This window comes from Mus musculus, chromosome 3 (genome assembly GCF_000001635.26).
Source record: "Mus musculus strain C57BL/6J chromosome 3, GRCm38.p6 C57BL/6J".
In the NCBI taxonomy this organism is placed as follows: domain Eukaryota; kingdom Metazoa; phylum Chordata; class Mammalia; order Rodentia; family Muridae; genus Mus; species Mus musculus.
In genome coordinates this window covers 39,292,683-39,308,344 of record NC_000069.6, presented here as the reverse complement: position 1 = coordinate 39,308,344, position 15,662 = coordinate 39,292,683, and the positions used below count along the sequence as shown (strand labels likewise).

The following is a 15,662-nucleotide window of genomic DNA, read 5'->3' as shown; positions in this document are numbered from 1 at the left end:
TATTGTCATTTTTCTTCTTTCTCAGAACAACTTGAGAATAGGAGGGAGGATTCTTTGCTTAGACCTTCAGCTCTGTCTGGGAATCTGTCTTCAACAAGAACAAGGAACTTTTGTGCACAAGCAAGTCATTGTCCTCAGATAGGCTCTGTCACCTTCCCTCACACCATCTGGGTTTCCTTGAAGAGCTGGACCCCCGACGCTAACAGGGATGGGAGAGGGTGTTCTGCTTCACTTCCCGCATCTGATAGAAGCATAAAAGCTTTGTTTGTTTTGTTTAGCAAGTATCATGAATAGGGGAGAATGACCTCATTCCAGTTGAGAATGAAATATGCGAGGAAAGTACAAATTTGACTCCAATGTAGGATTAGTTTAAAAAGAGAAGTCTGGCTTTTGTTTGTTTGTTTGTTTGTTTGTTTTTGGTAATATTAAAGATAGATAGTAAGAAGGAAAACCTTCAATCCCTGCTCATGCACAAACCAAAGTCTGAAGTGGTTAATCTGTAATTATTGTCACTTTGCTGTTTAAATACAACACTTTTAAATATTGCATTAGCCTATGTTAATCTATAGGTACATATAGAAATTCTACTTTTCTTTTCTGTCTGGGTTGCAAATACAGATCAGGTGAGTTATGTAGTTACCATTGTACAAGTATGAATTTTGTAGCTGGTCTCTCAAACTTCATTTAAAAGGAAAACCATCTTTAAAGTTCTTCTAAACAATGTGTCCCAGGTTATATTTTAATTCAGACTGGCTTGGTTCTCATTTTACTAGTTCTGATATTAAACATAATAGAAAGCATTTTACAAAAGAGATTATCATACCCACCTTATAGTTTTTATTTAAGTTAATTGCATTGAAACTAGCATTGAAAATTTTCATCTCATTTTGATTTAATCCACTTCTAGGACCAACATATATTATTTATCTTGAGTGTTCACAAAATTTGTGAAAGAAAAATGTCAGTATCTTATTAAAAGTTATATTAAGTATGGATGTCTTCATTTTCCTGTAAGGTATTCTAAAAATCTAACAGTTGTTTTAAAATATTTATGGCATATACCATACACCGTGCATCATACTCCATATGCTACATCTCGTGTACCATATATCCTATACCACTTGAGATATATGTATATATATATATATATATATATATATATATATATATATATATATGTCACAATTTATGAATGATGTTATTGTTTAATACATGAAATACATAATATGAAATCCAGGCTACTAGGATAAGAAAAGAAGTTAAAAAAGAAAGAAAGAAACCAGTGGCAACAGCAGAAAGGAAAATATGCTGTGTCCTTGGTCCATCATCCTGAGCTTCATCCATCTTGTTTCTGGTCACATGGGCAAATTACAAAGTAGATTAGTGTAGTCAGTTTGCCATCCATCATAAAATAGATACTCATGAAAAAATTAAAAATCATAGGAATAATCACTATTGAAAGGCAATGTTGACAATTTACCAGTGGAGCAAAAAGGAAACATGCTGACACCTGGGATCAAGCTAAGACCTGCAAAGTTCCACACCTACAGATCCATTTCTCTGAGCTGATTCTCATTGCTGGAGGCTCCCCGGGTTCCATAGAACACAGTGATTATCTGGGGAACAATTACCCAAAACAAGAACCTTTGGGACACCTTTGTGTATTTAAACCACAATAATGACCAGTATAGATCAGCAGGACATCAATTACAATACTACAATACATGCTGATTTTGCTAGGTAGGATTTAGCATTAAAAGACACTTTCAGTTCTGCAATTTACAAGTTTATTTATTTATTTTTTCATGAGAAAGAGAAAGATACTGAGGGGACCTCTTTAAAAAACATAGATGATAGATAGAAATTAAAATGTGAAGATATCTCCAAGTAAAATTGAGTTTCATATTATTTTTGATCCATGAAGTTAAGGACAGAAATGTAGACAGAGAGATCATGTTTAAGACACAAGGATTGCCTAAGATTTCACAGGGATTAAAAATAAAAGCAAAAACCAAAAAATAGCCCAGACAGGAAAGGGAGCGGGCGTCTGAGATGACAAAATCGTCTGCAAAGAAGTTGTAAGTTTTTCATTATGGGCAAAACTTGCTAATGAGTACAAAATCACGGGGCTCAGTTAGCACATCATGGGAAAGAACCTCTCCCTCCCGAAGTTGTGTCTCTGAAAGCAAACCTGGAGCTTCTATGTGCTGCACATACATGTGGACTTCTTGTTGACAGGGCCGAGTTTATTTCCCACTATGAGAATTACACAAAAGCGATTGTACAATAAAAAATCGTAATGTGTGAACTCAACATGAAAGAGAATCATCATGTATAACACTGCCAAGTCTAAGTAAGTCCAAGCAAGCATTTGTATGTTACACAAGTTAAATGTCTTTGCTTTTTGTACCAACTGTGTTTTTCTTTACTGGCAATTACCTTTTGGAAAGCACTACAGGCTCAGTGCTTTCCCCATAATCCATAATCGGGAAAGCGTCTTACACCCTTCCTAACTTACAGAGCTTTGCAGGAACAAAACAAATACATAGGTGGAGTTCATAAGACACAGATAATTCCATAATTATTAAGGAAATGTACAAAATCAGTTCATACGGTTGGAGGCTGGCTAGTCCAACAGTGGGCATTGCACCCTGGAATGTTAGAGAACGTTTAGCTGTTCAACCCAAGAAGCTGGACACCTTTGACCAATTCTCACCAATGACCAGGCTCTAGGCTAAAGCTGGAAGCTTCTTCAGTCACTGATGTGACTCACCCTGAAAGAAAGAAGAAACGAGTCATGTCCACAGGCAGCACCAGCTCCGCTAGGCATACTGGTCTGGTAGGTTTGAGCTTCTCAGTCTTTAGCTGCCTTCTTCCCTCTGCGTTTGTTACATACGATCCAGGCTATTATATGTGCTGCCTCATTCAAGGCAGATCTTCTTTTCACCCTCTCTTGGGTGCTGTCTCAATATAGCAACTGTATCTGGAATTGACCTCACAGACACACCCACACATGGACCCATAGGACCTTCCTAGTTTCCTCTCAACATAAAAAAGCTACCAGCCATGTGTAGCCTTTAGAAGCCCTTTAGTGTCTTGACACCTAAACCAATCTCCTTAAACCATACTTAGCCCTCAGTAAAATCAATGACAAGGTCACAATTCTGCTAACATAATTATCCTGTACAGCGTGAGACATGTACTGTATTTCCCCCAGGGATACCTAATCTTTCCAGGGTATCCAAGAAATTAAGCATGGCAATGTAGGTTAAATAATGCTTAATCTGAAATACTAAGTTAACCCATGTTATTACGTGACAAAGCATGAGAGAGAGGTGTAGTAAAAACTGAACAGTGATAACGGGCCACCAAATACCACATGATATTAATTGTTCAATTTCTAAAACTCCTCACTTTAGGCAAGCACGGTGTCACTCTGTCATCAAATGAACATGCAACATAAGTGATAAAGACCAAGCAGGTCCTGAAGGTACAGTGACCCAAATAACATACTGTCTACCTCTGGTGCAATGCTTCCTTATTTCCCATATGCGCCTGTGTCATTATAGGTTATACTGGATGATCAACTGACTGAAGAATAGGGCCTGGTTTAAAGATTGTGTGTGTGTGTGTGTGTGTGTGTGTGTGTGTAGGCTTACATGAGTGCAGGTGCCTAAGAAGGCCAGAAGAGAGGGTGTCATATACATATTTGTGTGTGTTACCATACAGAATATTTTAACTATTGCTGTGCTTAACCACAGTATTGCTTCTGGCACAGAAAATTTCAATGGCCAAGCTCTTGAAGGATTCTGATTTCCCCTCAGAAACTGGTTTCTTAATCTACTACTACTGCTTAATGTACTAAAGGCCCATCTTCTAGTGGAGGTGGATGTTGTATGTGGCAAATTTACTCCAAATTGCAATGCCTCTGAGTCTTTCAATCCTCCATTGAAATGAGCTAAGGAATAGCAGACATCTGCTCATAAATAACAGGTTGTCTTTTGATGGACTTCAGTTAACTACCAAATAAACCATTTGTATATTTATTACCTGTGCAAACTGGTATACTAAATCTAGAACCCCTACTCTTTGAACATGTAGCACTAAATCATTCCTGTTCGTATTATGTACTTCCTTTTATGCTTATTCCTCTGCTGATCATCCATCTCTACGAATGATTTTCAGAGATATATGAATTAGAAACCTAAAGAAACCCTTTTGGGTATAGAGCATGCCATAACCCTACTATATGATGTGCCCATAGCCTCCTATGGAGATTTGAGTCTGGATGTAGGCTTATTGGCCAAAATGAGAGTTGGTGAGGGTGGATGTGTCCACAAGGACATCATTTGTATCCTGCTTGGTAACTGAGCTTAGTCTTAATTGTTCTGACAGGCAGTGTAGAATTAGTTCCCACAGACAGAGGTAGAGGGGGTAGTACTATAAAAGGTAGAGTGGTGGCCCGACTGTCGCTGAAGTTCTTGAGACCTCTTCCTTTATCAAATTAAATGAGGAGAATTTAGGAGCTTGATTTCCTCAGTCTCAAAAGAATGGCTCCAGGCTCCCAGCCCAATTTACAGAATTTCACTCTTCCAATGAGTGTCTCTACTTTAAGTGTAGACACTCGGACACTCTTGGAGTCTGTGAATTCAAACTCCCCTTGTAAGTCAGCCAGTTACATGATGAGGGCTTGGCTTTGGTTGTGGGCAACTTTAATCCTATGGCTTTCAGGACAGAAGATTCTCCTTCAGGGCACACTTAAAAGCCTGTAGATTGTTTGTGCACATCTGGAGCTGGGAAATTGAATCTCTGAGCTCATTCTTTTCATTTACTGCTTTGTCCTTCGATGCCAGGAGCCACCAGCCAACATCATTATACTTGTTTCCCAGAAATGCTTCGAAAGATCATATATATTGCTACTAAGTCCCTCACCTCTCACAAGGTGTGAGTTAAGAGTGTTAAGTGCATTTACTGTGTATATGCCTTTAGACAGTTCATGGCAAAAAATTGCCAGAGTTCTCTTTATGATCAGAAAGATCATGGAGAAACCATAAAACCAATGGGAGAAATCAATGCTTAAAATTCTTCTTCTCTAGTGCAGCAGTTCTCAAACTACAGGTTGCGACCATCAGAAAACATGTATTTCTGATGGCCTTAGGAATGGCGACACTGTCAGAGGCAAAATTACAGTTACAATGTGGCAACAAAAATAAATTTATAGTCAGGGGTTCCTAAGACCATCAGAAATATGCTTTTTTCTCGTGTTCATAAGCCATAGCTTGACAACTGCAAGACTATAGCCACTTATAGCACCAAAATCCCCATTTGTGTTATTTAAGGTTTTCTTTTTTCATTGTCATTTTTTCCTTTTTTTTAAAGCTGGATATTTTATTTATTTACATTTCAAATGTTATCCACTTTCCTGTTTTCCCCTCTGCAAACCCCCTATCCTACTACCCTTCCCCCTGCTTCTATGAGGGTGTTCTCCCACACACCTACCCACTCCTGCTTCCCCATCCTGGCATTCCATACTGGGGCATCAGTGGAAAGGGAAACAATAAGTAGTGTAATAAATATGCTATAATATCAAGTGTAATATAATGCAACATACTTTAATGATACTTCAGCCTATATATGAATTATATGTAGATCTACACAGATCTTCTAGTATATATTATGTGTATAGATTTACAATTGATGGTAGAGACTTACTAGCTTGCCTTACGAAACAATAGGCCATGGACTCCCACTATGTCTGTGGACTGAGACACAGAAATCAGTAGCTGATCACTGATCATTGCTGCAGAATGGACAAAGCAGGAAAAAAGTCATTCCTGATGTTACCTGTGTCTGCAGCCCAAATCTCTCTGAAAAGCTGCTGGCTGCTGGCGTGACTCCATAATGGGAGACAGATGAGGCTCGAGGATGACACTGATAATCAGCAGCCTTGATGACCACACCAGCTCAGGGGAACTTGCTTTTCATTCTCTTGCTCATTTCCTATCCTCTCTGTCATCAGCTCCGGGCACATCGGATGCTACCTCCTACATTCTGAGTTCTTCCTACCTCAGTTGGCCTGCATGGCATTTGCCTTTGAAAACATCCTTATAGACAAAGTCAAAAGATTAATCTAGATACATTAGTAAAAAATGTTAACAGGTACTTAAGAGTTATTCAGCCTGTAGCTCCCTGTGCTTTAAAAGGCTAGGAGGCTAAAAGAAAGTAGAAGATTGGATTGTATTTCTGATTGACAAAGTTGGGGCAACAAAACCTTCTGGTTTCTCTCTGCCTTTTCTGTGACGGTGTTGTAATTTTATGGAAGAGAAGAAAGAGTGCTTGGATACATACAAAAAGCCAGTGCAGTATTCAAATCTCCCATTTATCAATGGATTGCATCATAACTGAGGCAGAGTTCTCATAATCTACTCAACAGAAAAGCCCTGGCAGACTCTTTCAAGTTGTGTCTTCCTTTTCTCTAAGGTGTCGACAATGGAAATTAACCAGCAAATCTTTTACCCTCTATTGAATATTTATTCATTTAATAGTCCCAATTTTCAACCACATGCAAAAATTTTGCCACATACATGTAAATTCTGGTGTTGTGGTCAAAGAGAATTTACAACAAATAGGAGAGAAAGAGTAACTTCTTTGCTAGATAAAGAATAAGAGAAAGGGAAGAAAAATGAAATGAAAACACACATTAGCTTTACAGAGCATCCTCAATCCTAACTCTTCCCAGCTTCCTTCCCATCTGTTTCCTGCCTGCTGAGAACTTGATTATCCTGAAGCCTTAGAAGTTTCATCCCAGGGATGCAGGGATGGTTCAATTTACGGAAATCCATCAACGTAATCCAGTATATAAACAAACTCAAAGACAAAAACCACATGATCATCTCATTAGATGCTGAGAAAGCATTTGACAAAATCCAACACCCATTCATGATAAAAGTCTTGGAAAGATCAGGAATTCAAGGCCCATACCTAAACATGATAAAAGCAATCTACAGCAAACCAGTAGCCAGCATCAAAGTAAATGGTGAGAAGCTTGAAGCAATCCCACTAAAATCAGGGACTAGACAAGGCTGTCCACTCTCTCCCTACCTATTCAACAAGTACTTGAAGTCCTAGCCAAAGCAATTAGACAACAAAAGGAGATGAAGGGGATACAAATTGGAAAGGAAGAAGTCAAAATATCACTGTTTGCACATGATATGATAGTATATATACGTGACCCTAGAAATTCCACCAGAGAATTCCTAAGCCTGATAAACAGCTTCAGTGAAGTAGCTGGATATAAAATTAACTCAAACAAGTCAATGGCCTTTCTCTACACAAAGGACAAACAGGCTGAGAAAGAAATTAGGGAAACCACACCCTTCTCAATAGCCACAAATAATATAAAATACCTAGGCGTGACTCTACCTAAGGAAGTGAAAGATCTGTATGACAAGAACTTCAAGTCTCTGAAGAAAGAAATTAAAGATCTCAGAAGATGGAAAGATCTCCCATGCTCATGGATCAACAGCATCAATATAGTAAAAATGGCTATCTTGCCAAAAGCAATCTACAGATTCAATGCAATCACCATCAAAATTCCAACTCAATTCTTCAACGAATTATAAAGGGCAATCGGCAGATTCATCTGGAATAACAAAAAACCTAGGATAGCAAAAACTCTTCTCAAGGATAAAAGAACCTCTGGTGGAATCACCATGCCCGACCTAAAGATGTACTACAGAGCAATTGTGATAAAAACTGCATGGTACTGGTATAGCAACAGACAACTAGACCAATGGAACAGAATTGAAGACCCAGAGATGAACCTACACACCTATGGTCACTTGATATTTGACAAGGGAGCTAAAACCATCCAGTGGATAAAAGACAGCATTTTCAACAAATGGTGCTGGTACAACTGGCTGTTATCATGTAGAAGATTTCGAATTGATCCAGTACTATCTCCTTGTACTAAGGTCAAATCTAAGTGGATTAAGGATCTCCACATAAAACCAGATACACTGAAACTTATAGAGGAGAAAGTAGGGAAAAGCCTCAAAGATATGGGTACAGGGGAAAAATTCCTGAACAGAACAGCAATGGCTTGTGCTATAAGATCGAGAATCGATAAATGGGACCTCATAAAATTGCAAAGCTTCTGCAAGGCAAAAGACACCGTCAATAAGACAAAAAGACCACCAACAGATTGGGAAAGGATCTTTACCTATCCCAAATCGGACAGGGGACTAATATCCAATATATATAAAGAACTTAAGAAGGTAGACTCCATAAAATCAAATAACCCCATTAAAAAATGGGGCTCAGAACTGAACAAAGATTTCTCACCCAAGGAATACTGAATGGCAGAGAAGCACCTGAAAAAATGTTCAACATCCTTAATCATCAGGGAAATGCAAATCAAAACAACCCTGAGATTCCACCTCGAACCAGTCAGAATGGCTAAGATCAAAAATTCAGGTGACAGCAGATGCTGGCGAGGATGTGGAGAAAGAGGAACACTCCTCCATTGTTGGTGGGATTGCAAGCTTGTACAACCACTCTGGCAATCAGTCTGGCGGTTCCTCAGAAAATTGGACATAGTACTACTGGAAGATCCAGCAATACCTCTTCTGGGCATATATCCAGAAGATGTTCCAACTAGTGAGAAAGACACATGCTCCACTATGTTCATAGCAGCCTTATTTATAATAGCCAGAAGCTGGAAAGAACCCAGATGCCCCTCAACAGAGGAATGGATACAGAAAATGTGGTACATTTACACAATGGAGTACTACTCAGCTATTAAAAAAATGAATTTATGAAATTCCTAGGCAAATGGATGGACCTGGAGGGCATCATCCTGAGTGAGGTAACCCAATCACAAAGGAACTCTCACAATATGTACTCACTGATAAGTGGATATTAGCCCAGAAACTTAGGATACCCAAGATATAAGATATAATTTGCTAAAAACATTAAACTCAAGAGAACGAAGACCAAAGTGTGGACACTTTGCCCCTTCTTAGAATAGGAAACAAAACACCAATGGAAGGAGTTACAGAGACAAAATTTGGAAGTGTGACGAAAGGATGGACCATCTAGTGATTACCATATCCAGAGATCCATCCCATGATCAGCTTCCAAAAGCTGACACCATTGCATACACTAGCAAGATTTTGCTGAAAGGACCCAGATATAGCTGTGTCTTGTGAGACTATGCCAGTGCCTAGCAAACACAGAAGTGGATGCTCACAGTCAGCTATTGAATGGACCACAGGGCCCCCAATGGAGGAACTAGAGAAAGCACCCAAGGAACTAAAGAGAACTGCAACCCTATAGGTGGAACAACAATATGAACTAAGCAGTACCCCAGAGCTCTTGTCTCTAGCTACATATGTATCAAAAGATGGCCTAGTCGGCCATCACTGCAAAGAGAGGCCCATTGGACTTGCAAACTTTATATGCCCCAGTACAGGGGAACGCCAGGGCCAAAAAGGGGGAGTGGGTGGGTAGGGGAGTGGGGGTGAGTGGGTATGGGGTCTTTTGATATAGCATTGGAAATGTAAATGAGCTAAATACCTAATAAAAAATGGAAAAAAAAAAGAAATACGAACAAATCCCACTAACAAGTTTAGCCCATTACCAAGTAATATATGTAAAACAAGAGACTGTTTGAGAACAATATACATATATGTGTATATGTCACCATATATGACAAAAAAATAGGTAAAGATTAATGTAGATACCAGGAGTTCCTGTCTTATCTTACACCCATGGGTGTAAGGAATGGAGGAAACCTTGAGTGAGTAAAGTCCTGAGAGAATGTGTATTGTTCACATGGGCATATCCATGTCGGGACTCCAAAGTCTCAGCTCCAAGCAAATGACAAAATGTTATCTAGGTGAGTCTCAGAGGAATGCCAAAACCTTCTTGGGACTCTGAGTATGAATGAGTGTCCACTGGGTACAAGAACTAGCAAGGGCAGCTTCCTCATCCTCTGAGCATCCTTGCAGCCTGAGACCACTCACCTACAAAGATGTCCTTCTGAGACTAGCCAGCCACTGCCCCTCTCTACTGTGTGGAATAAGCACACGGAGGTTCCAGGGTGCTGCATTTGGCTCTGTTAGAGTGTAAACACCTTCCCTGGCCTTGGGGACCAGCTTTTCTGAGCTTGCATCTGTACATCTGTACATTCTTTATTCATCATCAACCCAGTTGGGTTTCCAGACCCAAGCCCTGTGGGTCATAGCACACAGAAATGTAAAGATGAACATACTCCAGCTCTGCCCTCTTCACTCTTCTTGTGCCCTCATTAGAATAAAGAGGTCAACTTACGTTTAGTCCATTTTCCCTGGGGAAGTGAAAAGTTTACCAAAACCTTCTAGACATCATACTGTCTTTGACTCACCAGCAGTTATTCAGTGTTTACTTCTCTGTCTGACCTAATATCTTTTCAATCATTAGATAAAACTCTGAATTTATTTACATAACAGATCATTGACTTCTACCAACTGGAAAGCTAAGGATGTCATCAGAGAACTTCTGAGGTTTTAGCAAGGAGGATACTGCTTCACAGTCACCAGCACACCTGATGTTTCCACCAAGGCATTTGGAAAAAGCCTTGCTCTATGACTTTCTCTTGTTCTATAGTCATATAGAACAAGGCATAGGGTACCTTCCAAACTGAAAGATGTGATTTAAAGTCTACAGATATCTGAGCCACCATCCTTCACATATGGCTCAAAATGAGCTATCTTTTATCCCCTTTGAAGACATACCCATGTTTTGTGCAACTATATACTATGTTTCTAATTAATAATTTTAACCTTTTTTGGTTTAGTTTTTATGTACTCTGACTGTTATTGAAATAGCAGCAGGGACATATACTAGTAATATTTGCTGTTTGTGCAACATTTTTGTCTATTTTCTAGCTTTATGTCATAGAGTTTTGGTTTAACATTCATATGTAATTGATTTAAGGAAATCTTAGTTTTACTTTTAACTTAGCAATCAATATTAACCACACACACACACACACACACATACACACACACACACACACACACACACACACACACACAAGTATGCATACAGAAGTACTGGAACTATATCCTACAATGACATAACAAGACAACAATATCTGTGTTTCAGCAGATCTTTGCAGTTTCATGGCATTTCTCTAGTCTATGCTGTAATATTTAAGTAGAACAGGCACAAAACAAAATTTCATAACAGCACATGAGAGGAAACTGTGTGATTCTTTCCCAGTGCAGTGCACTCCGACTTCTGTGTTCCATCCCTGAGAGGTGATACGGAGCACTGGAAGAGGAATGACACTTCCTTCTAAAGAAGCACAGTTAGGAAAAGCATACTCGATCAGCTACTGTTATTAATCACTTGGAATCACAGAACAGTTGGCAGCAGCTGCTACCTGAAGGGAGGGGCAACTTTCCACACAGGCTAGCCTGGAAAACCAGTATGAAATATGGACTTGCCCCTGGTTCATTTATGCCTGCCTTAAAATCAGTGAAAGTTGGATCAGAAACACTATTATCTATTGACTTGAGCTGTTTTATTTAAAAACAAAAACAAAAACCAAAACAAACAAGCAAAAACAAGTTGAATACCAGTGCATTTTGGAAAATAATTATTTAACAACAACAACAAAAACCCTTTCAGCTATGCTATTGATCAATCTCAATAATTTGTTCAAATTACACATATACAATCTTGAAAGAAAAGCCAGATTTCTTTAGAAAAGAACTTCTTTAAAAAAAAACAAACAAAAACCCAACCAAGCAACTGAACATAAAACTGAAATGGCTGAGAGTGAACAGACCACCTCGACTCCCAGCAGTCAGAGAAGCAGCCACAGCCCAGCTGGTCTCCAAGAACAGAAGATCTTATTTTTACAGGGGTGGTAAAAAGGGCATTTGCAGCAGACAGTAGGAGTCTGTGCCTGAGCTTGTGTGTGGTGTCAGGAAAGCCACACATTTCGCACACTGTGCTGGGGAGTTCGGTAGACGCTATAACTTTTGTACTTCACTTCTTTTTCCCTTTACAGTGGTGTTAGGGAATTATAATTTCTTCAACTTATTTTTTCCAAAGAAATACATTCGTATTAAAAATAGGAAAATGGGGAAGGTACATTTTGGTGCCACCATTTTGCTGTCCCTGAGCATCTATAAAAGAGGTGGATACGACTGTGTGATTAAACAGAGTTCCAGTGACACTCACTGGGCTGCAGGGCAAGGGTTTCCTGGGTAAAAGTATTCCATTCAAACCTACTCTTTTCCTGGTCAAAATCCACAAAAACCTGCATGCCTTTTGGAAGTACCTCAATTCTGCCTCCAAAGTAAGGGCTACAGGGGGCATATGATGATATCATAGTCTAACAATCACAATGACTCCAGGACCCCAGCCTTTCTTGCCAGAGACTCAATAACTAGAAATAACCATGGTAATGACCAATGGCCAGATGACCTGCCAGGGCGGTTCCTATTGACAGCTCCGTACTGTCTTTATATCTTGATTGCCTCAAATGTGAAAGTTACCACTTTTATCTACCAGATTAATCACAGTCTGAATTGAAATGAGAAATTTTGAAGCAATTGGGATTCTTTATTCTTATTTATATAAAGTGGGTAAACTCAGAAAAAGACTGAAGAGAAATCACCTTGAATGATTCACTCGTAACGTAGAACAAACATTTATTAGGACACCTGGAAAATAGGAAATCACAAAGAGAAGAAATTTAGAAACCACGTCAGGCTCTGTGTGCTCTGTGCTCTGGTGGGGTTCATAGGTGGAATGAAAGGGATGGGTTTTGTCATCAATGTGCAGCTGTTTACTTGGAAGTCAGTGCTGGTGTTACAAAGATAAGGCAGGAAGGAAATGAAATGGATAGCAGAAGACAGGAGGTCACAGGCTATCTCTTCTGACTTCCGGAAAAGTCCAGACTTCTTTGTGCAAAGCCAGCAGGACTTTGTAGTGGTGAAATACAGTGATCTCAAGGTATTTTGGGAGCAGGGCTGTTCTTTAAGGAGAAGAAAGACACCAAAAGCCTGTGAGCACACACAGCCCTGTTCACATGCTGCCTATGTTCTCTCACATATAACTGGGGATTCCTGAGACACCTCAGCCTGGTTTGCATCACTGTGAGGAATACACACACATACACGTGCATGCATGCACACACACTCAAATTCACACATACAAACTCACTCACACACACACATACACACACACTCAAATACACATACATACAGGCACACATGTACACACATCAATTATGAATGTCACTTGAAGAAAGGGTTGGTCTGTCCATGGTAAATACAAAGTTCAAAAGCTCTGGTCTGATCAAGGGAGATGTCTCAGCAGGTAGAGGCTCTTGCCCCAAACTCAAAGACCTGAATCCCATCCCTCAGATCTACATGACGAAAGAAGAGAACAGATAGTATAGATTCATGCCCATCTCCCAAAGCCTAAGCCCCAACCAACACTGCCAAGTTGTCCTCTGACCTCCACAGGCACGCTGTGGCACACGCCTCTAGACACAGCACACACGCAGTACATTTTCAAATTGTGGTAGAAGAGTTTGTAGATATCTCTCTGAAATACACCAGCTCACACAAGATGTTCATGCCACTCTCATGGAGTGTCTGGCATGTTAATCACTGTCAATCTGCATGTTTGGATTGCAGATATAATTTATCTAGGGCAGACTAGTATGTCAAGAAATCATAATCACTCTTGCAGACATCAAGAGATAAAATAAAATAAAATAAAATAAAATAAAATAAAATAAAAATTATAAAACAAGTTTCAATGTGAACCTGAATCTAGGTTTTCATTTAACAAATGTAGCAGCCCATGAACAGGTTCAGTTTGAACACAGTGCCTGCTCAAAGTCTCCCCTATGTCTGCATGTCTGCACCAGCTACAAAAGGAGTGGGTCGCCTGGCAATTTTACAAGGTGAAAAAATACTTTTCCTCAGTGCTGACAGGTCTGCTTTTCCTTCTCTGTTGCACAATTTCACTAATTATTAGCTGCTGGGAGTTTCTCGGCTTTCAGGAGGGGAAAATGTCTGAATTTAGCTGATTGCTGTTTGTGCTCAGGGTTTCAGAACCATCCCTGAGGCACTCATAATGCTGAAAACATTTATGGTGCTCGAGTGAAAAATTGAAGTCGTTCATCGCTCTGCATGCATCGTGTGGTCAATGTAAAAGTGTAGATGAAGTAAAAATGTATATGAGCACAAGTTCCTTCTCAAGAACAGACATGGATAGAAACCTCAAAATCATAGAAGTGGAGGAGACTGGTCCTTGTTCTGCTATGAGATGTAAAGTCTGACACTCATCGAGGACACCCACATCACCCAGGGCTATCTTAGAGCATTATGAATAGAGAAAATCTTTCTGATATTACCTTTGCTGATATACAAAGCCACAATTCCCAAAGCATGTTTACAGACTCACTGATGCCAGAGATGTTTATAATGTATTGGTGGGGATGGTACCAAGTGAGCAGAATAAATGTCTTGTATGCAGGAAACCTTGTTTCCCATCCCCCACACTCTAAGTACAGTGTGGTGGCACAAAACTAAAGCCCCAACAGTTGGGAGGTGGAGGCAAGACCATCAGCTCAAGGACATTCTTGGCTACACAAAGAGTTGGAGGCCAGTATGGTCTATGAGGATCCTTGCATCAAACAAGAGGAGAAGGAGGAGAAGAAAGAGAGAGAGACAGAGGAGAGAACAAAAGAAAACTACTTATAGTATGTTGTAGATGTGTTTTAAGAACATATATATATTTAATTAGTTATTTTCTTTATTTACATTTACAATGCTATATCAAAAGTCCCCCATACCCTTCCATCCCCAATCCCCTACCCACCCACTCCCACTTCTTGGGCCTGGCGTTCCCCTGTACTGAGGCATATAAAGTTTGCAAGACCAAGGAGCCTCTCTTTCCAATGATGGCCGACTAGGCCATCTTCTGACACATATGCAGGTACAGACACAAGCTCTGGGGGGGTACTGCTTAGTTCATATTGCTGTTCCACCCATAGGGTTGCAGACCCCTTTAGCTCCTTGGGTACTTTATCTAGATCCTCCACTGGGGGCCCTGTGATCCATCCAATAGCTGACAGTGAGCATCCACCTCTGTGTTTGCTAAGCCTGGCCTAGCCTCACAAGAGACAACTATATTAGGGTCCTTTCAGCAAAATCTTACTAGTGTATGCAATGGTGTCAGCAATTGGAGGCTGATTATGGGATAGATGCCCGAGTATGGCAGTCTCTAGATGGTCCATCCTTTCATCTCAGCTCCAAATTTTGTCTCTGTCACTCTTTCCATAGGTATTTTGTTCTCAATTCTAAGAAGGGGCAAAGTGTCCACACTTTGGTCTTTGTTCTTGAGTTTCAAATGTTTTGTAAATTGTATTTTGTATCTTGGGAATTCTAAGTTTCTGGGCTAATATCCACTTATCAGTGAGTAAATATCATATGAGTTCTTTTGTGATTGTGTTACCTCACTCAGAATGATGCCCTCCGGTTCCATTCATTTGCCTAGGAATTTCATAAATTCATTGTTTTTAATAGCTGAGTAGTACTCCATTGTACAAATGTACCACATTTTCTGTATCCATTCCTCTGTTGAGGGAC

The 15,662-nt window shown here is 39.8% G+C and overlaps 1 long non-coding RNA gene across 3 annotated transcripts in view; it reads right to left on the bottom strand.

The window, feature by feature from the left end:
* Positions 1 to 2,412: 2,412 nt before the first annotated feature.
* The window catches only part of Gm42214, a 28,802-nt gene continuing 15,552 nt past the window's right edge, over positions 2,413 to 15,662 (bottom strand). For all 3 annotated transcript variants that reach the window (XR_880795.1, XR_880794.1, XR_880793.1), the window contains one exon: positions 2,413 to 2,774. This is a non-coding gene — a long non-coding RNA (predicted gene, 42214). The remainder of the gene's footprint in view (positions 2,775 to 15,662) is intronic.